The sequence below is a fragment of the Triturus cristatus genome, chromosome 9 (genome assembly GCF_964204655.1).
Source record: "Triturus cristatus chromosome 9, aTriCri1.1, whole genome shotgun sequence".
NCBI lineage: Eukaryota > Metazoa > Chordata > Amphibia > Caudata > Salamandridae > Triturus > Triturus cristatus.
In genome coordinates, this window is record NC_140592.1 from 813,402,657 (window position 1) to 813,426,117 (window position 23,461).

Consider the following 23,461-nt stretch of genomic DNA (forward strand, 5'->3'; position numbering starts at 1 on the left):
CACCTGTTGCCCCAAGGACTGTGCACTATCTGGGGCTAAAAATGAATGTGTGTGGGGCCCATGGGGCTCCCCTGCAGCCATTAGGACTGCCACCTCCATGGGCCAGATTAAAAAATTTAAAGTGGGAGCCCGCCCCTGGACATTGCTCCCGTCAAGCCATAGCAAACAGAGCTCTCCTTCGAGTAAGCGAGAGCAGAAAATGCATTTGCTTACTCGAAGCGGAGTGGAATTGCTTTTACACACAGGAAGCTGCATGTTAGTAGTTCCCTATATGTAAAACAAGGCCGCCTCCCAAAGGAGACGGGGAGCTAGCAGGGACCACAAGGGCCTTTAGGCTCCAGCCGTGGTCCCAGTGGTGAGTGGGTTCCCTGGCGGCATCCACTTTAAATGGGCAAGTGCCGGGGGAGGGGATCACCAAGGCCCAATTCGGCCCAGGGAGGGGTTGACATGCAGCCCTCCTCCCCCATCTGTAAATGGCTAGGCCCCTGGGGATGGGGCCCCTAGGCAGAAATCAGTCCGGGAAGCAATCTGTGTTCCCCCTCCCCATTTTTAAGATAAAAAAAGAGGTGTCCAGGCCCCGGGAGATGGGGTCCCTGGGCCAAAATCGGCCCGGGAGGGGGCCGCGTGTCCCCTTCCCTTTAAATTAAAAAAGGTAAAAAAAAAGACAGGCTGGGCCCCAGGGTATGGAGTCCTCGTGACCAAAATCGGCCCAGGGAGGGGGGACATGCGGCCCTCCTCCCCATTCTAAAAATGCCTTGACCCGGGTGATGGGGTCCCTGGGGCTGAAAAAGCCTGGCAATTTACCAGATGCCCCACCCCTTTCTCAACCACTCTGCAAATGTGCCTCATGGTATGCTGCTGGTTGGGGATAAAGTCCCCTTGCCCCCAGGGGGTCCTTGGGGCCGAACAAGCCCTCTTGTTAACTCCAGTAAGTCCCACACAGCAGGATTGCTAAGAGGTTGTCAGAGGCCTCCTGACGCTCTTTGGGGCCAACTACCCCTCATGTTTCCTCTAGTAAGTCACACACAGCGGGATTGCTAAGAGGTATTTGGAGGCCATGCCCTCTTTCTCCACCACTCTGCAAATGCGCCTCCTGGCACACTACTAGTAGGGGGATGAAGCCCCCTTGGTTATTGAGGGACCAGCGGAATTCCTGAGATGTTTTGGGAGGCCCAGTCCCATTTCTCCACCACTTTGTAAACACATCTACTAAATAAACCATACAAATTCACTGAAAAAACTAAAGATTACAGGGACGTTATAGTCAGGAATTAGCATTTAAAAAACCTTAGGAATTCACTAAAAAAAACAAATGTTACAGGAAATGGAATATTATTATTATTAATAAATAAGAACCATAGAAATTCACATAAAAAAAACTAAGGTTACAGAGGCATTATAGTTAGGCTCAGGTTTCACTCATAGAAACCCAGTGAAATACAGCAGTAACTTTTAGCTGAGCTAACTATAACTCACTCCCCTGCAATGCACTGCTTATGACCTCACATAATACATCACTCATGACATGGTCAGTGACATCACTGATGAAATCTCAAATGACATCACTCATGACATCATCCAGTGACTGTGAGTGTTTTTAAAATGTTTATCAGTTTTAAATATATATACCAAGGTGTATTGGTGAACCAGTGGGTGTATTAGTGTCTGTATGGATGATTCAGTTGCTGCGTGTCAATTAACAAATAATAATAAAAAATATATGTAACCAATATTAGGAAAAGTATTGGAGTCTGGGAACATTAGGTGTACTAGTCACACTCCAATTTATGTAACACTAGGGAAAATGTGGGACTTTTGAGGGGTTTACTATTCCCACTCCAAACAGTGCAATAGGAGGCAAAGTGTTGGAATTCAGAGGGATTAGATTAATCTTTCCCACTCCAAACAATGCAACAGTAGGGAAAGTGTTAGACTTCGTAGGGGCTACATTAACTATTCCTACTCCAGTCAATGCACCAGTCGCAAAAATGTAGGACATTGGAAGGATAAGATTTACTATTACTACTTCAATCTGCGCAACAGTAGGGAAAGTGGTGGACTTCAGAAGGGTTACATTTCTTAAACCCACTGCTGTCCAAGCAACAGTAGGAAAATACTTATAATTTGGAGGGGGTTACATTTATTATTCATACTCCAGTCACCGCAAAGGTAGTACAAGTGTTGGACTTAGAAGAGGTTAAATTGACTATTTCCACATTTCACTTACAAACCCACCAACCCGCTACAACGCTATAAATTACAACCGTCGTCGCTCTCACCGCAACTCACTTTGTCAGCTCCCACCTCCATTCTCCTCCATGTGGGAGCTCTGCTTGAAATACCTTTGGAATGTCAGAGAGAATACAGCAACTTCACCCGTGTCTTCTGTAGGCTTCTGGTATAACAATGACGCAGCACCTGAAATTCCCTAGTGTCACAAACCTTTGGTCTGTGGAATCTGAGGAGCACCTTGATAGGTCAGGAACAAATGGCCACAACTCCCTATCAGGGGCACGCCTGCCCGCTATCCACTGTGTGAGCCACTGGAGTTGTGCCACCAGATAATAGGTCTCAAAATCGGGAATAGCCAGCCCTCCCTCCATTGCTGACGTCTGGAGTGTGGTCAGAGTCACTCTCCTGTGGCTAGTCCCCCAAGCGAAGCCTGTAACCAGCTTTTCTATATCCCTGAAAAATGACAGAGGGATCCAGATTGGTAAAACCACAAAGAAATATTACAGGTGGGGGAGAACTATAATTTTTAGTAATGCTCCTTGCCCTGCAACTGATAGGGGTGTGTGTTTCAAAATTTCATGCTGGACCTGAGCCCCTGAATGGCTTTTCCTATGTTCCTTGCTGGCTTATGACAGATCTGCACTCCATGGTAGGGCAGACATCGGGGCTCCCTCAGCCCCCATGGAGGGAACAACGGAGATCAGAGCAGGGAATAAGCAAGATTTCAGCGAATTAACTAGCAGTCCAGAGTAAGAGCCAAACCTCTCTAACAAATCTTGTGCACCTGCCAGTGTCGCATTACACAAAAATTGCCGTGCACACCTTTCTTTGGCATTTGTTTCTTGTTTGCTTTTATGCCAGCAGTTTGTTGATTTGCGTGCTTCCTGGATCCCGTGCATTACCCTAGTTTCACGGTGCGTAGTAAAGACATCAAAAAACTCCTTGTACCAGGTGCACAGCTTCTATAATGATTATTGCAGTTTTTAAGTATACAGTGTGTAACAGTGGTTAAGAAATTGAATCCTAATAGCAATGTTCTTTTATTTGTAGAAACCCCTGAAGAAGGGCTTTTAAATAGACCGAAATGCATTGGGTGCAATGAGATCTGCAACTAAGAATGTTTTATGTTTTTTCACGTGCCCGGAAAAAGGCTTGGATTAGCATATCCGTGGCATAAGAAGCAGTTAAAAACATATTCATCTCACGTGTGTGGAAAAAAACGAAGAAATAAATGAGCTATTTCAAAAGTTTGGGAGTATATGGATTAATTGTTGCTAAACATAGAAGAGTTTAAAAACTGCGATAATCATTATAAAATCTTGTAATCGATCAACATCGAAAAAGGACGATAGGCCTTTTTGTCATGGGCTGGTTTACCGGGTTTCAATATCGGCAGGCTCAGGGGCTCCCATATGGAGGAAGGCAGCAACTCTGTATCTCTAGCTGCCTTAAAAAGGTCCACCAATTTAAGTGCCAGGACTTCCATATAAGTGGAGTAAAATTCAATTGGTAGCCCATCTGTGCCGGGCGTTTTGCTCCATGCCAAAGATTTTATGGCCGCTTGCACCTCCAGAATCATGATATCCCCCCCCCCAATTCCTCAGTCTCTGCAGATGTAGTAGTAGGTAAGGGCACAGGTTCTAAAAAGGCCTCTAAATCTTCTTCTGAAAAATCAGTGGCACTGCGATAGTGGGTAGAATAATTTGTAGAGAATTCATGATTAATGTATTCCAGCCAGTAAAATGTATCACCCTGGTCAGTGTCAAATTCCACAATAATCAAGCCCCTTTTTGCTGGGTTTTTAAACCATGTCAGCAGCGAGCCTGTGCGATTCCGCTCCCCATGTGCCTGCACCATTTTAATCCTTATAATTAAAGCATCTCAGTCACTCTAATTGTTCAGGAACTTTCTCTTTAACCTCCAAGAGATCAGCCTGGACCTGCGCCGTTCAAGAGTCCGCAGGGCCTCCTTGGATGACAAGATGTCTGTCAGGAAAGTCCTCTGGACTCGCACCGACTTAGACCTGCAGCTACCACTTAACCACGTGGTCCGGGAGCTTCACAGATCTCATAGTGTTGCAAGGCTACGAGAATGAAATTGCGCTACCCTCACACGATATGCTTCCTCTTTGCTCTTATGCGCCCTCCTCAGATGAGCTCCCACAAGCCGCACTCCACTCAAGGGTCCTGAATAGGGTCTGCATCTAAGGTAAGGCAGCACATACTAAGCCCCAGACCTCGTGGCCTAAAAGTTCACCTCGTAGTATCACTCATTTCTCTAGCTCTCTTCATGTGCTGGCTGGGCTCACCCCAAGGCAGGTTGTGGATCAGATGCAGAGGGGCCTCCCACATATTCCAGATCCCCAGTACCTCACTGTAGCTCTGAGCTTCTTTCTTCAAAAACATTCCAACAATTCACTGGGTCTCAGATGCATGAGTGCTGGAGCCCTTGATCCACCGCTCAGCTTCTGCCATGCTGTCTCCCCCTCCTCCATGGAGATCAGCGAGTCAGGTAGCAGGGGCCGAGTCATGTGGACCGCCATCTGGTCACCACATACATTGGCCAAACACTCTCACCTTTGCTAAGCTCTGCTGCACCTTCGCACTAGACACACAATTGATGGACGGAATGAAGAACCAATCAAAACATTCACCCCCAGTGAAGAGATTTGGGTTAAATATATCATTCTTTTGCTCACCATGCCACCCCAGTTTAGACCTGGTCATATGCAAATCCGTCTTGACCCTGTGCCTCATGGGAACAGTCCAGCCCAAACTGCCAAGCCAGGTCCCCCCTGGACCGGAAACAAGCATCCTAGGACCGGTTTTCACAGCACTAATGCATATTCAATTACATTATGGTCACCTAAATACATGTACTTTGCAATTTAGTAGTCATTAGAGTTTTTTATATAAAACTTTTGTGAACTAGCTTACACTGCACTAATGCATTTTCAGTAACATTATATTCATCCAAGTACACATATTTTGCATTTTAGTGGTCATTAGTATTTTTTCTAAAAGACAGTTATAGACTGGCTTAAAATACATTAAAACAGCCATTATAAATACAGAATCAACCAGACAAAAGCAAAAGAGAAGAAGAAGACACTATTCACATAAACAACATTGTTCATCTCAAAGTGTAAAAAAATATATATCATCTCACAGCAGTACAAATTCATTAATATCAAATTGATATACATACTAGGCATTTTAATTAGCCTATTACTATCTTAAGAACACTGTATAAATACCTTAGAGAGCATTTGGACAGCACCATTAAGTGGCAGTTAATCAGAATGATTGCAAAAAAGAGGAAGAAGACACTTCTTGGACAGATAGCATTTCTTAAACAAGGAATACCCTTTCGCATCATCAGAAAGTGGAGAATACAAGCACACATTGCTCATAGAATTTAAACCTCTTAACTACATTATATGATGACCAAACACCACCAGCAAATACCCAAAACAAGCTGACTCATTATTCCAAAAGTTTGTGGGTATACACAAAAACCAACCACTGCCAAATCATACACAGGACAGTGATATCAGAAAAGAAACATAATGATGTATTCTTTATAGTAAATAGTGCATTTCATTGTCACAGTTTAACCAAAACCCACTACTCCTAATTTGCAAATCCAAAGAGCCTCCAGTTGTCTAAGGTGCAACTCTCTATTGTCACCCCTCCTGTCTGCGGGAGCACAATCAATAGCATAGAATTTGAAATTTGCTGTAGGGACACCTGAGTTACACTCATGAGAACCCATGGCATTGGTACTGTCATTATTTATACATGCTCTCCGATGTTCCTGGATGCGTGTTCGTAACTGTCTCACTGTGCTGCCCACATAGATTTTAGCACAATTACATATAATAACGTAAACCACATACATTGACTGGCAATTCATAAACAGTTTGATCTCATAAACACACTTATTATAATATGAGAAGCATACAGCTTTATTAAGGCCCATATGGCAAACATTCCAGTTTCCACATGTAAAGAAACCTTTTGGGCGACCCAACCAGTTTTCAACAGCCGTCAGTCTGGTGGCTGTGTAGCTCGGATACAATGCTTCGCTCAAAGTCATTATTGAGTTTAGAGTAGGTGGTAATAAAAGCCAAACATTCTTCTTTGATAGATCCCATATTCTTTTGAGACTTAAGTGTGTCCGTTCTCTTGACACCCCTAACCCGTCTTAATGCTTGTGTTAGGCATTGGTCACTATAGTCTCTCCTTTTAAGACGTTGCAATGCGTCTTGTGCTTGTTTTTCAAATTGTATGTCATCACTACAATTCCTTCGGACTCAAATCAATTCTCCGAAGGGTATGGCACGTTTTGTATTTGGAGCGTGAGCACTTTTGAAATGCAATACACTGTTGACAGCTGCTTCCATTCTATATAGGCTACTCTTAAGTTTATTGTTTTCAATATACAGTTCCAGGTCCAAAAAATGGATCTTGGTCTTGGACATATTTATGGTAAGGCGTACATTGAAACGATTTTGATTTAGGTAATCAAAATAATTACGTAAATTGTTCTCAGATCCTGTCCAAATTATAAAAACATCGTCAATGTAACGCCCCAAAAAAAGACATATTTTGTCCAATGTCCAGCATCATGGGACCACACATACAGTTTCCCGAACCAACCAATGAATACATTCGCAAAGGAAGGCGTGAATTTAGATCCCTTCGCTGTGCCCTGCTGTTGGTGATACCAATCTTGATTGAAAAGAAAGAAATTGTTGCTCAGAATTAAATCAATCATTTCAAGGATAATACCATTATGTTCCAAAAGAGTCGCATGACGGGTGGATAAAAAATGATCAATAGCCATCTGGCCAAACTCTTTCTTGATACATGTATACAGCGATTCCACATCCATGGTGGCCAGCCACATTGTGTCGTCCCACTGTAAATCATCTACCTCCAAAGAGGGCGGCTGCCTTAGTGCCACATGAGGGCACACGAGGCAGCCGCCCAGTGTTGGGGACCCCCTAGAGGTCCACGTGCCCACATCACATCCAGGCAGGAGTGGGCAGGGGAGAGGTACATATACCTCTCTGGCCCACCTGGCATCCTCTTTGCCCACAACCCTGACACTGTTTTGGATGAGTCCCTGGGTTCTTCAGGAGCTGTTCTCGGTGAGTGCTTCCATCCCCCCAAGCCAGGCGGCTAAGCCCGGCCATTGCCATGGCTGCGGTATGCCATGGGGGAGCACAGCTCCTGGGGTGTAAAGGACAGCGACTGGTTGTGGTAAGCACTCTGCCGACCAGGGAAGGGGGTTAGAGGTGGATGAAGGCCCAGAACTCCTTTTAGCTCGGCGCATGCCGGGACCCTGCCCGGCGTGGGCTCAGTGGGTTTAACTGCTAGTTTACCCCGAGGGGTAGAGCCCAGGTGTGGGTATGTTGTTCGGGGGGGGGCAGCGATCTCCGTGACTCTCCTCCTTCCTCTGTTGACCCAATCGGCCGTCCGTCAGTCCGTCCTTTGGGTACACTGGAGGTTTCTACTGCTCACTTGTTTGAGGCCACGGGTTCGCTCCCCAGTGCCCTCATAGATGTATATTATATAGAATAGTTCTATATCGTTATATAGGTCCCCCCTTGTGAGGGTCGGTACAGGGCCTCTGCCCGCAGGGACTGACAGCTGCGGTTGGGGGGGCATCGGGCGCCACATTTACCCCCCTCCCTGGCTGTTCTATCTGGCGGATCGGCAGCAAGGCCACGGCCCGCATGGGCCTGAAGTGTTATGCCTGGGGGTCCACCTCCACTGCCCGCTGGGGTGGTTTTGGAAAGTGCGGTAGTGCTATGTTGAGGGCCCCGTGCAGCGAGCCAGCATTTGCGGGGAGAGGGCCCTCCCTGGAACCACAGTCAGGCTGCTTCCGTCCCAGCTTCAGCACGCTGGGGTGGCTTTGGAAGTGCGGGGTGCCTTGTTCAGTGAACCGCAGCCACCTTGGTTGATCAGTCACGGCATTGCGGGTGGCAAGGTCGAGGTAGCTGGGTGATATTAATCATCACTGAGCCTAAGGTGACGGGCATGTCACGAGTGGGATCCCAAAAGGGCCCATTCAGACCCTCATCTTTAGGAGGGCTTGAGGGAGAGACAGCATTTGGGTAACGGATAGGTACAGAATTTACCCCCTGTTGGTGTCGTGTTGCAACAAGCCTGATGGTGGCTCTGATGCGTCGGGAATTTCGGTGAGTCTGTGCCGGTTCCAGGGCTTCGGCCCGCAGGGATTTGAGGCTGCCTGTTGGGGCAGGGGCAGCGAGCACCAATTTGCTTCCTCCTGGCTGGTCACCTAACCCACCAGTGCCACAGGGTAACGATTAATTCATAGCCCGCTTCAGAATCATAGGGTTTTGCTCTGAAGCGGATTCTTCGTTATGCTAGAAGGCCATAGTTTGATGGGGCGGTCGAAGGCCTGACACTGTGTACCTGAACCAGCACACGTAGACATCCAGTCCGATTACCCATGAATGTACTCTCTCAGTATCTCTGCTCTGGTTATTCCATGGTTTTCCCCAGACATGCCCGCCACCCCCGAGTGCCACGAGGGCACATTGCCTGCCATCGCCCCCAGCTCCGCTGGGAGCCCCTGACCTCGTGCGGTGCTGGATGCACACCCAGCAGGGCACAGAGAGGCCCCTTCCACCCCACTAACCGGGAAGGTAGTGGGCGGCATACAAGATGATGCAGCCGCCGGAGGGGGCATCACATTTGCGCAGGCCGATCCGGCAGGGTGCTGTAGGGCTGCCTCTGCCCCAGTAACCGGGCAGGTAAGGGGCGGCATATGGACTGTGCGGACGCTGGGGGGTCATCATTACCATGCAGGAGTGCGCGGCCCCCCTGCTCGGCCTCTGAGAGAGGCCGCCGTCACCCAGCGATTCGGTATGCTGGGGCGGCATGTCTCATCGATGTTGCGGCTGCTGGGGGATGGGGGGTAAAGATGGTGCAGGTTAACATGCAGTGCACCCGGTGCGCCCATATTGCCAGGGAGACGTAGGGGAGTACCCGCAACACTGGGGTCGGGGGTGATCCAGCGGGTTACCAACCTCAGATATTCATAACAATATACTCACTTAGGTACATAAACACACACTCATTTATAATAGGCCAGTAAATACCGCTGGGGTTAATTTATTGTGCTGATTCTTGTAAGATGAATTTTATCTAATTATATCTTACCAAACCTCTTGATCCAATGTATTTTCCTCTGGTCAATGGACCTTTTAGTTAGCTAAATAGGTGAAAGATTATATATAATAAACCTTTATTAAATAACCACAGACTCTGGAGAATTTAAAATGTTTATCTAGTAAATTCATGTGAGCCAAGAACCATAATAAAGTTAGAAAACCGTCTTAGATAAGGAGATGAAAAGAAAATAATTTAGTCAGAATAATTGTTAAACAAAAATGTTTCGATGACAGAACCTGAGTAGGGAGGAAAAGAGAGAACACTACATTGACATACTACACAGAATTATATTTACCTAGTATGGTGTGGAAATCAACCCCTTGGTCAAGGAATTGGGAAAGGTCCCCTGGGACAGATCAGGCGAACAAGGCTCAGGACAGGATTCAGGACAGGATAGATGACCTCTTCTAGATACGACACCTGCGCCGCACCACTCTCTGACGCTATCTTCCTCCACGATTCTTCCGCGATGTTCTCTATTATGGGGCTTCTCGATTCTTCCACGATGTTCTCTAATTAATTGGAAAAACAACAGTTGATGGACAGAATGCAGAACAATGTCATACATTCACCCCAGTACAGATATCTAGGCCTAAAACCATCATTTTTTTGCTCACCATGCCATTCCAGTTTGAACTCAGCCATATGCAAATCAGTCTTGACCCTGTGCCTCATGGGAACAGTCCAGCCCGAACTGCCAAGCCAGGTCCTCCTTGGACTGGAAACAAGCATCCTAGGACCGGATTTGGGGTTTCACCCCTCTTCAGCCAGGATAGCTTGATTCCAGTGGCATGGAGAGCACGGAACTCACGTCTGAGCATACCCGTCCCACTCGTGGTGACAAATGCAAAAACAACAGTTGATGGACAGAATGCAGAACAATGTCATACATTCACCCCAGTACAGAGATCTGGTCCTAAATCCATCATTTTTTTGCTCACCATGCCATTCCAGTTTGAACCCAGCCATATGCAAATCAGTCTTGACCCTGTGCCTCATGGGAACAGTCCAGCCCGAACTGCCAAGCCAGGTCCTCCCTGGACTGGAAACAAGCATCCTAGGACCGGTTTCGGCATTTCACCCCTCTTCAGCCAGGAGAGCTTGATTCCAGTGGCATGGAGAGCACGGGACTCACGTCTGAGCATACCCGTCCCACTCGGGGTGACAAATGCAAAAACAACAGTTGATGGACAGAATGCAGAACAATGTCATAAATTCACCCCAGTACAGAGATCCTGGCCTAAATCCATCATTTTTTTTGCTCACCATGCCATTCCAGTTTGAACCCAGCCATATGCAAATCAGACTTGACCCTGTGCCTCATGGGAACAGTCCAGCCCGAACTGCCAAGCCAGGTCCTCCCTGGACTGGAAACAAGCATCCTAGAACCGGTTTCGGGGTTTCACCCCTCTTCAGCCAGGATCTCCAGGTCCTCAGCTGGAATGTTAGGGGGCACTCAACAAGATCAAACGGGGAGCTATTTTGAAGTCAGCCAAGCGTGCCCGCGCAGATGTGCTACTGTTGCAGGAACCGCACCTCATGGGGAACAAGGCGTTATGCTTCCAGCGCTTCGGATTTACTCTGGTTTTTCGCTCTGGGTTTGTGAGGGGTTCTCGGGGGGCTCGTCATTTTAATCCATCGTCGAGTTGCATACACACAGGGCACAGTGGGTGGAGAGGTCCTAGTCCTAGGGAGCGTCTATGCCCCTCGGCCTGTTTCCTGGGGGCTGGCGGAGAAAATTATGACATACACAAAAATGGAGCCAAGGGGGTCTTAAGGGCAGGTCGCCCCCCACTCATAACCATATACACAAAAGGACCTGCCCCGTACACCAATCTTTATTTTAAGCACAGGGACACACTCAACACTTTCTACTCAACGTATTGGCTAATGCACAACTTGTTGCTTTTTAGCCGTCTTTATGGCGCTAGTAACCAGTCGTTACGGAGTTCTAGTGTCTCTGGCTATGCAAATACCTGAAAACTAGGTGTGTTTAGCAAAATGTTTCCCCTAGAAGACTGTGGTTACTCCACCACTGTGTGTGAGAAAAACAGAAGAAGAAAAAGCAACCTCACATTCACCAGAACCATCCAATTTGGTATCTAGTACAATACCTCAAAGGAAAGAGGTGCACCTCTTTCCTTTGAGGTATTGTACTAGATACCAAATTGGATGGTTCTGGTGAATGTGAGGTTGCTTTTTCTTCTTCTGTTTTTCTCACACACAGTGGTGGAGTAACCACAGTCTTCTAGGGGAAACATTTTGCTAAACACACCTAGTTTTCAGGTATTTGCATAGCCAGAGACACTAGAACTCCGTAACGACTGGTTACTAGCGCCATAAAGACGGCTAAAAAGCAACAAGTTGTGCATTAGCCAATACGTTGAGTAGAAAGTGTTGAGTGTGTCCCTGTGCTTAAAATAAAGATTGGTGTATGGGGCAGGTCCTTTTGTGTATATGGAGAAAATTATGACCCTGTGGGCAACGATACCTGCGGGTTTAGCGGTTGTCGGAGGTGATTGGAATGATATTATGGATGGGGCCAGGGACAGATGGAGGTTGGGAGGTCAGCCGGAAGTCCGTCATCCTACTAAATTGTTTTCTTTAGTGCTGAGACTTGACTGGGTTGACCCCTGGCATAGATTACATGGCCCTACACAGGGTTACATGTTTCTTTTGGCGGTTCATGGTTCCTTCTCCCTCCAAGATTATTTATTTATCCCACGGGTCTTTGACAGCAGGGTGGTGGCGGTGGACATTCTCCCACGGGGACTCTCCGATCATTCCCCAGTGGCTCTTACCTTACGTGCCAGAGGGGCATGCGGGCTGTTCCAATGGCGCTTATCCACCTGGAACCTCCAGGAGGAGGGTTACAGTGAACCGATGGAGGACGCAATTGATCAATATTTGGTCACTAACGTGGGTTCGGTCCCGGGGCCTGGGACTCTCTGGGAGGCACTGAAACCCATGATTTGTGGGGTGGACATCTCCTTCTGCGTGGCATCTCGAAAGCTGCGCAGAGAGGCTCTGGTTCGTTCAGAGGCTACTATCTTCGAACTGGAGGCGCGCAGCCGGGGGATGGGGGTCGGCTGGCCCACCATCAATTATTGCTGGCTCAACAGGAATATTCCCACATCCTTTTAGACGAGGTTCGCCAGGTCTGCCTGGCCACCTACAGTAGGATTTACCAATGGGGTGACAAATCAGGTAAGATGTTGCATAGACTATGTCAGGGCTCTCTTCGCCCCCAGGTCCTCCATGGTATCATGGGGTCGGATGGGTTGTGTGTATTGGGCGTGTCGGCCATTGCCAGTAGTTTTTCGGAGTACTATGCGCAATTGTATGCGCCCGCAGAATGTCTAATAGCGGAAGTCATTGGCCGTTTTTTGGATGATCTCCCGCCTAAGACCCTTCTGGATGATGTCCGGGAAGAGCTGGAACAACCACTTAGAGGACGAACTGGGGGTGGCATTGGGTGATCTGAATTCCGGCAGGTCTCCTGGCCCAAATGGCTTCCATTGCGAATTTAAAAATAAATATTTCCTGCAGTTCGGCCCCCACTTTCGCAGGGTAGTGGAGGAGGCCAGGGACCAGGGGAGATTGGCCAGGTACTGGAGACATGCGGAGATAGTAGTATTTCACAAGCCCGGTAGACCGCCCGAGTACCATGCCTCATATCGCCCTATTTCCCTTCTGAACGTTGAGGCCAAGATCGTGGCCAAGGCGCTGGGTAATCATCTTCGACCCCATATAACCTCGCTCGTAGATCCGGATCAGGCTGGGTTCAAGCCCAAACACGCTACGCGTCACAATATTAGACGAGCACATGTAGCGGTCGCGACGGTTCAGGGACTGGGGGAACGGGCGGCGTTTTTATTGGCAGACATGAACAGGGCGTTTGATTCCTTGAGCTGGGTGTATCTATTTGCACACTTGCGGAGGCTAAATTTTGGGGCGCGCTTCCTGTCCTATCTAACCTTGTTACATACTGACTTGACGGCGTCTGTGCGAATTGCGGGTTTCGTGTACCATGCTTTTTCTATCGGGCGGGTCACCAAGCAGGGGTGCCTATTATCCCCTTATCTTTTTGCCTTAGCAATGGAGCCCTTTGGCTGCTTGGGTGCGGATGGACGCTCAGGTGTCTGGGTTTCAGTGGGCACACGGATTGTCCGATCGCATCGCCTTATATGCCAACGATGTGTTGTTTTTCCTCACTAATCTGGATAGGACAGGCCCCCGGTTGCTGCGTATCATGTAGGTCTTTGGAGAAACCTCGGGTAATTACATGAATCCCCAGAAGTCCACCCTGTGGGTGTTGGGAGGTGAAGGCAGGCTTGGTTCCTGGGCGTCGTTGGTTCAGGTGGTGCATGGGGCTTGAAATATTTGGGGGTCTATCTGTCCCACTACGGCATGGGAGTGAAATCTTGCACCAGTGTGGGAGCGGGTGCGTGAGGATATTAAGATCTGGTCCCATATGCCTTTGTCCATCTATGACCGGTCAGCAATTTTTAAGATAGTGTCGCTCCCGCGCTTATTGTATCAATTACAAAATCATCCCTATCCGATTCCTCCGCGGTGGTTCCGCCAGGTGAATTCTGCCCTGGGTCAGTTTCTCTGGGGTGGCGGGGCGGTACGGGTGGCGATTCGAACTTATTTTTTGTCGACATATTGCAGAGGGCTAGCTACCTCTGATATTTGGTCTTACTACATGGCCTCCCATTTGCTTCTCCTAAATGAGTGGTGGTATGGAGACAGGGCGGATCTGGCCTACGGCGTGGAGCGGCACTGCATGGGGGACCAGTCCCTACATATTATTCTTTATTCTGCCCCGCTGCGACGCTCTCTGCCGTCCGCCACGAGGATTGTTTTTCAGATTAGGAAGCAAGCGCTCTGTAGAATGGGCTGGTGGAACAGATTGATTAGGGAGACCCCGCTATGGCATGATGGATGCTTTCAGCAGTTGACGAGTCTTTCCGGATTCCGTGACTGGGACAGTATTGGGATCTCTACACTGGGGGACATCATGCAGTGCCCGGTTTTGAAGTCCTTTCAAGACGTTCAGAAGGATTTCCAGATTCCAAAGACTCAATTTTTTAAATACCTACAGTTTAGGCATGCCATTTCCCCCAGTTTAGAGGGCCTAGACTCTGCTGGAGTTCAGCCCGGTGGAGGCAAAGGTATTTATGGGGGATCTCCTGGATCATACGATCTCAAAAATTTATCAATCTTTGGTTACACATTGTTCCTCTTCATTGCAGCGTTTAAGGGAGGCATGGGAGGGTGATGTGGGTCAGATGGATGAGGAGGATTGGACAGAAGCTTTGGCTTCCCCGCGTGGGGTGGCTATGGCAATGAGGCTGAGGCTTATTCAATTTAAATACCTTCATCGGGTGTATTATACCAGGGTTCGGCTCTGGAGGGCGGGCTTGGTGGCTTCCCCGGTGTGTCTCTGTTGCGAACATGAGGAGGGGACCCTGTTGCATACTATGTGGCATTGTACTACATTAACACGATTCTGGAGGGGAGTTCTGGCCTGTCTTTCTGAGGTCCTGGGATGGAAACTTCCTAATTTGCCGAAGTTAGTTCTCCTACATGAGGAGGGATCGAGGGCAATGTTTACAAGTGTCATCTCATGCTCCTAGGTTTTACTCTGGCGAAGAGGGACATAGCTAAAACCTGGAAGGCGGCAGTGTCTCCCTCAGTTTCGGCTTGGAAAAATAGTTTGGACTTTTGCATGGGCTTGAAGATCCCTATATTTGAAGCCAGAGGGTGCCCCCGGAAGCACTAGAAGATCTGGAGGTGCTGGGCAGATTACCGCGGTTTGGAGCTTGAGCCGCCGTGGTGGGACCGAAGCCGAGATCCAGTGTGACCCCCGACTCCCTTATTTCAGACTTTCCCTATTTGTAGCATTCCATGGTGGGTTGCCCATAATTCCTTGGCAGGATGTGGTGTTGTGGAAAGTGGGCTCTTGTGTTGACCAATGGCAGTTCAAATTAGTGTTATGCTGCTCCGGAATAGAGGGATAGAGGGACGGTGCACTGGGGGGGAGGGGGGAGGGGGGTCGTTTAGAGAGTTTGATTTGCATTGCCTTTTATATTCTCCTTTCTTCAAAATATGTAAAATGGTCAAAGTCAATTGTTGTATCTTCATGCAGCAGTTGTCTCTGGGGTTCAGAGAGCTGAGTCATATGTGCAATTTTGACAAATAAAATCTGTTTGAAAAAAAAAATCTATATACTACATATGCATATTCTACAACATTTTTGTACACAATTTCGTTTCGGTTTTCCAGCAGCCCTATCATCAGCCATTCTGAGTCAAGAAGATTTCAGGTTGGTCTCACTTCTTCAATAATCTGTTCTGCAATTATTTCTTCATCAATTTCTTCATTTAAATCTAGATTCTCGAATTCCTCAAGAATTACATAGGTCCATTCAGGACCCTTGAACTTATTGTTCAATATTCTCAATCTTTGATTTTGTCATCTGGGCTGTTCAGCAGATGTTCCCAACTGACTTGAAATTTTGTTTACTTGGTCAGGTTCTTGATTAACTGTTTTGAAATGATACTTTAGCCTTTTCACAACACTCGGCCAGTTTAAACATCTTCTAAACCTTTTTGCTTGCACTGCACTGTCACTGTCTTCAAGTGTCCTTTTATTTTCGTTAAGTTGTGGCACAACTTGGTTATCTTCATCTTCAGATTTCCTCTCTGTCTGACCATGTCCAGGGCTTACTCCTGTACCATCCTTTTCTGCCTGGATGCGTTCTTCTTCCCAAGTCTGACCCTGTTCTGATTTTATATGGATTTTCTCTTCTTCTTCTACCTGAAGTTGTTTTTCTTTTCACTGGAGGTTTCTACTGCTCACTTGTTTGAGGCCACGGGTTCTCTCCCCAGTGCCCTCATAGATGTATATTATATAGAATAGTTCTATATCGTTATATAGGTCCCCCCTTGTGAGGGTCGGTACAGGGCCTCTGCCCGCAGGGACTGACAGCTGCGGTTGGGGGGGCATCGGGTGCCACATATACCCCCCTCCGTGGCTGTTCTATCTGGCGGATCGGCAGCAAGGCCATGGCCCGCGTGGGCCTGAAGTGTTATGCTTGGGGGTCCACCTCCACTGCCCGCTGGGGTGGTTTTGGAAAGTGCAGTGGTGCTATGTTGAGGGCCCCGTGCAGCGAGCCAGCATTTGCGGGGAGAGGGCCCTCCCTGGAACCACAGTCAGGCTGCTTCCGTCACAGCTTCAGCACGCTGGGGTGGCTTTGGAAGTGCAGGGTGCCTTGTTCAGTGAACCACAGCTCCCTTGGTTGATCAGTCACGGCATTGCGGGTGGCAAGGTCGAGGTAGCTGGGTGATATTAATCATCACTAAGCCTAAGATGACGGGCATGTCACGAGTGGGATCCCAAAAGTGCCCATTCAGACCCTCATCTTTAGGAGGGCTTGAGGGAGAGACAGCATTTGGGTAACCGATACGTACAGAATTTACCCCCTGTTGGTGTCATGTTGCAACAAGCCTGATGGTGGCTCTGATGCGTCGGGAATTTCGGTGAGTCTGTACCGGTACCAGGGCTTCAGCCCGCGGGGATTTGTGGCTACCTGTTGGGGCGGGGGCAGCGAGCACCAGGTTGCTTCCTCCTGGCTGGTCACCTAACCCACCAGTGCCACAGGGTTACGATTAATTCATAGCCCGCTTCGGAATCATAGGGCTTTGCTCTGAAGCGTCATCAGGGCGTTGCAACGCCCCATAAAGCGGATACTTCATTATGCTAGCAGGCCATAGTTTGATGGGGCGGTCAAAGGCCTGACGCTGTGTACCTGAACCTCACCAGCACACGTAGACATCCAGTCCGATTACCCATGAAGGTACTCTCTCAGTATCTCTGCTCTGGTTATTCCTTGGTATTCCCCTGACATGCCCGCAACCACCGGAGTGCCACGGGGGCACGTTGTCTGCCAGCGCCCCCAGCTCCGCTGGGAGCCCCTGACCTCGTGCGGTGCTGGATGCACACCCAGCAGGGCACAGAGAGGCCCCTTCCACCCACTAACCGGGAAGGTAGTGGGTGGCATACAAGATGATGCAGCCGCCGGAGGGGGCATCACATTTGCGCAGGCCGATCCAGCAGGGTGCAGTAGGGCTGCCTCTGCCCCAGTAACCGGGCAGGTAGGGGGCGGCATATGGACTGTGCGGCTGCTAGGGGGTCATCATTACCATGCAGGAGTGCGCGGCCCCCCTGCTCGGCCTCTGAGAGAGGCAGCTATCAACCAGCGATTCGGTATGCTGGTGCGGCACGTCTCATCGAGGGTGCGGCTGCTGGGGGATGGGGGGTAAAGATGGTGCAGGTTAACATGCAGTGCACCCGGTGTGCCCATGTTGCCAGGGAGACGTAGGGGAGTACCTGCAACACTGGGGTCGGGGGTGATCCAGCGGGTTACCAATCTCAGATATTCATTACAATATACTCACTTGGGTACATAAACACACACTCATTTATAATAGGCCAGTAAATACCGCTGGGGTTAATTTATTGTGCTGATTCTTGTAAGATGAATTTTATCTAATTATATCTTACCAAACCTCTTGATCCAATGTATTTTCCTCTGGTCAATGGACCTTTTAGTTAACTAAACAGGTGAAAGATTATATATAATAAACCTTTATTAAATAACCACAGACTGGAGAATTTAAAATGTTTATCTAGTAAATTCATGTGAGCCAAGAATGATAATACAGTTAGAACACCGTCTTAGATAAGGAGATGAAAAGAAAATAATTTAGTCAGAATAATTGTTAAACAAAAATGTTTCGATGACAGAACCTGAGTAGGGAGGAAAAGAGAGAACACTACATTGACATACTACACAGAATTATATTTACCTAGTATGGTGTGGAAACCAACCCCTTGGTCAAGGAATTGGGAAAGGTCCCCTGGGACAGATCAGGCGAACAAGGCTCAGGACAGGATAGATGACCTCTTCTAGATACGACGCCTGCGCCGCACCACTCTCTGACGCTATCTTCCTCCATGATTCTTCCGCGATGTTCTCTATTATGGGCCTTCTCGATTCTTCTGTGATGTTCTCTAATTAATTGGAAAAACAACAGTTGATGGACAGAATGCAGAACAATGTCATACATTCACCCCAGTACAGAGATCTGGGCCTAAATCCATAATTTTTTGGCTCACCATGCCATTCCAGTTTGAACCCAGCCATATGCAAATCAGTCTTGACCCTGTGCCTCATGGGAACAGGCCGGCCCGAACTGCCAAGCCAGGTCCTCCATGGACTGGAAACAAGCATCCTAGGACCGGATTTGGGGTTTCACCCCTCTTCAGCCAGGATAGCTTGATTCCAGTGGCATGGAGAGCACGGAACTCACGTCTGAGCATACCCGTCCCACTCGGGGTGACAAATGCAAAAACAACAGTTGATGGACAGAATGCAGAACAATGTCATACATTCACCCCAGTACAGAGATCTGGTCCTAAATCCATCATTTTTTTGCTCACCATGCCATTCCAGTTTGCACCCAGTCATATGCAAATCAATCTTGACCCTGTGCCTCATGGGAACAGTCCAGCCCGAACTGCCAAGCCAGGTCCTCCCTGGACTGGAAACAAGCATCCTAGGACCGGTTTCGGGGTTTCACCCCTCTTCAGCCAGGATCTCCAGGTCCTCAGCTGGAATGTTAGGGGGCAATCGACAAGATCATACGGGGAGCTATTTTGAAGTCAGCCAAGCGTGCCCGCGCAGATGTGCTGCTGTTGCAGGAACCGCACCTCATGGGGAACAAGGCATTATGCTTCCAGCGCTTCGAATTTACTCAGGTTTTTCGCTCTGGGTTTGTGAGGGGTTCTCGGGGGGCTCGCCATTTTAATCCATCGTTGAGTTGCATACACACAGGGCACAGTGGGTGGAGAGGTCTTAGTCCTAGGGAGCGTCCATGCCCCTCCGCCTGTTTCCTGGGGGCTGGCGGAGAAAATTATGACCCTGTGGGCAACGATACCTGCGGGTTTAGTGGTTGTCGGAGGTGATTGGAATGATATTATGGATGGGGCCAGGGACAGATGGAGGTCGGGGAGGTCAGCCGGAAGTCCGTCATCCTACTAAATTGTTTTCTTTAGTGCTGAGACTTGACTGGGTTGAGCCCTGGCATAGATTGCATGGCCCTACACAGGGTTACACGTTTCTTTTGGCGGTTCATGGTTCCTTCTCCATCCTAGATTATTTATTTATCCCACGGGTCTTTGACAGCAGGGTGGTGGCGGTGGACATTCTCCCACGGGGACTCTCCGATCATTCCCCAGTGGCTCTTACCTTACGTGCCAGAGGGGCATGCGGGCTGTTCCAATGGCCCTTATCCACCTGGAACCTCCGGGAGGAGGGTTACAGTGAACCGATGGAGGACGCAATTGATCAATATTTGGTCACTAACGTGGGTTCGGTCCCGGGGCCTGGGACTCTCTGGGAGGCACTGAAACCCATGATTTGTGGGGTGGACATCTCCTTCTGTGTGGCATCTCGAAAGCTGCGCAGAGAGGCTCTGGTTCATTCAGAGGCTACTATCTTCGAGCTGGAGGCGCGCATCCGGGGGGATGGGTGTCGGCTGGCCCACCATCAATTATTGCTGGCTCAACAGGAATATTCCCACATCCTTTTAGACGAGGTTCGCCAGGTCTGCCTGGCCACCTGCAGTAGGATTTACCAATGGGGTGACAAATCGGGTAAGATGTTGCATAGACTATGTCAGGGCTCTCTTCCCCCCCAGGTCCTCCATGGTATCGTGGGGTTGGATGGGTTGCGTGTATTGGGCGTGTCGGCCATTGCCAGTAGTTTTTCGGAGTTCTATGCGCAATTGTATGCACCCGCAGAATGTCTAATAGCGGAAGTCATTTGCCGTTTTTTGGATGATCTCCCGCCTAAGACCCTTCTGGATGATGTCCGGGAAGAGCTGGAACAACCACTTAGAGGACGAACTGGGGGTGGCATTGAGTGATCTGAATTCCGGCAGGTCTCCTGGCCCAAATGGCTTCCATTGCGAATTTAAAAATAAATATTTCCTGCAGTTCGGCCCCCACTTTCGCAGGGTAGTGGAGAAGGCCAGGGACCAGGGGAGATTGGCCAGGTACTGGAGACATGCGGAGATAGTAGTATTTCACAAGCCCGGTAGACCGCCCGAGTACCATGCCTCATATCGCCCTATTTCCCTTCTGAACGTTGAGGCCAAGATCGTGGCCAAGGCGCTGGCTAATCATCTTCGACCCCATATAACCTTGCTCGTACATCCGGATCAGGCTGGGTTCAAGCCCAAACGCGCTACGCGTCACAATATTAGACGAGCACATGTAGCGGTCGCGACGGTTCAGGGCCTGGAGGAACGGGCGGCGCTTTTATTGGCAGACATGGACAGGGCATTTGATTCCTTGACCTGGGTGTATCTATTTGCACTCTTGCGGAGGCTAAATTTTGGGCCGCGCTTCCTGTCCTATCTAACCTTGTTACATACTGACTTGACGGCGTCTGTGCGAATTGCGCGTTTTGTGTCTCCTGCTTTTTCTATCGGGCGGGTCACCAGGCAGGGGTGCCTATTATCCCCTTATCTTTTTGCCTTAGCAATGGAGCCCTTGGCTGCTTGGGTGCGGATGGACGCTCAGGTGTCTGGGTTTCAGTGGGCACACGGATTGTCCAATCGCATTGCCTTATATGCCAACGATGTGTTGTTTTTCCTCACTAATCTGGATAGGACAGGCCCCCGGTTGCTGCGTATCATGTAGGTCTTTGGAGAAACCTCGGGTCATTACATGAATCCCCAGAAGTCCACCCTGTGGGTGTTGGGAGGTGGAGGCAGGCTTGGTTCCTGGGCTTCGTTGGTTCAGGTGGTGCATGGGGCTTGAAATATTTGGAGGTCTATCTGTCCCACTACGGTATGGGAGTGAAATCTTGCACCAGTGTGGGAGCGGGTGCGTGAGGATATTAAGATCTGGTCCCATATGCCTTTGTCCATCTATGACCGGTCAGCAATTTTTAAGATAGTGTCGCTCCCGCGCTTATTGTATCAATTACAAAATCATCCCTATCCGATTCCTCCGCGGTGGTTCCGCCAGGTGAATTCTGCCCTGGGTCAGTTTCTCTGGAGTGGCGGGGCGGTACGGGTGGCGATTCGGACTTGTTTTTTGTCGACATATTGCAGAGGGCTAGCTACCTCTGATATTTGGTCTTACTACATGGCCTCCCATTTGCTTCTCCTAAATGAGTGGTGGTATGGAGACAGGGCGGATCTGGCCTACGGCGTGGAGCGGCACTGCATGGGGGACCAGTCCCTACATACTATTCTTTATTCTGCCCCGCTGCGACGCTCTCTGCCGTCCGCCACGAGGATTGTTTTTCAGATTAGGAAGCAAGCGCTCTGTAGAATGGGCTGGTGGAACAGATTGATTAGGGAGACCCCGCTATGGCATGATGGATGCTTTCAGCAGTTGACGAGTCTTTCCGGATTCCGTGACTGGGACAGTATTGGGATCTCTACACTGGGGGACATCATGCAGTGCCCGGTTTTGAAGTCCTTTCAAGACGTTCAGAAGGATTTCCAGATTCCAAAGACTCAATTTTTTAAATACCTACAGTTTAGGCATGCCATTTCCCCCAGTTTAGAGGGCCTAGACTCTGCTGGAGTTCAGCCCGGTGGAGGCAAAGGTATTTATGGGGGATCTCCTGGATCACACGATCTCAAAAATTTATCAATCTTTGGTTACACATTGTTCCTCTTCATTGCAGCGTTTAAGGGAGGCATGGGAGGGTGATGTGGGTCAGATGGATGAGGAGGATTGGACAGAAGCTTTGGCTTCCCCGCGTGGGGTGGCTATGGCAATGAGGCTGAGGCTTATTCAATTTAAATACCTTCATCGGGTGTATTATACCAGGGTTCGGCTCTGTAGGGCGGGCTTGGTGGCTTCCCCGGTGTGTCTCTGTTGCGAACATGAGGAGGGGACCCTGTTGCATACTATGTGGCATTGTACTGCATCAACACGATTCTGGAGGGGAGGTCTGGCCTGTCTTTCTGAGGTCCTGGGATGGAAACTTCCTAATTTGCCGAAGTTAGTTCTCCTACATGAGGAGGGATCGAGGGCAATGTTTACAAGTGTCATCTCATGCTCCTAGGTTTTACCCTGGCGAAGAGGGACATAGCTAAAACCTGGAAGGCGGCAGTGGCTCCCTCAGTTTCGGCTTGGAAAAATAGTTTGGACTTTTGCATGGGCTTGAAGATCCCTATATTTGAAGCCAGAGGGTGCCCCCGGAAGCACTAGAAGATCTGGAGGTGCTGGGCAGATTACCGCGGTTTGGAGCTTGAGCCGCCGCGGCGGGACCGAAGTCGAGACCCAGTGTGACCCCCGACTCCCTTATTTCAGGTTTTCCCTATTTGTAGCATTCCATGGTGGGTTGCCCATAATTCCTTGGCAGGATGTGGTGTTGTGGAAAGTGGGCTCTTGTGTTGACCAATGGCAGTTCAAATTAGTGTTATGCTGCTCCGGAATAGAGGGACGGTGCACTCGGGGGGAGGGTAGTTGTTTAGAGAGTTTGATTTGCATTGCCTTTTATATTCTCCTTTCTTCAAAATATGTAAAATGGTCAAAGTATTGTTGTATCTTCATGCGGCAGTTGTCTCTGGGGTTCAGAGAGCTGAGTCATATGTGCAATTTTGACAAATAAAATCTGTTTAAAAAAAAAAAATCTATATACTACAAATGCATATTCTACAACATTTTTGCCACAATTTGGTTTCGGTTTTCCAGCAGCCCAATCATCAGCCATTCTGAGTCAAGAAGATTTCAGGTTGGTCTCACTTCTTCAATAATCTGTTCTGCAATTATTTCTTCATCAATTTCTTCATTTAAATCTAGATTCTCGAATTCCTCAAGAATTACATAGGTCCATTCAGTTCCCTTGAATTTGTTGTTCAATATTCTCAATCTTTGACTTTGTCATCTGGGCTGTTCAGCAGATGTTCCCAACTGACTAGAAA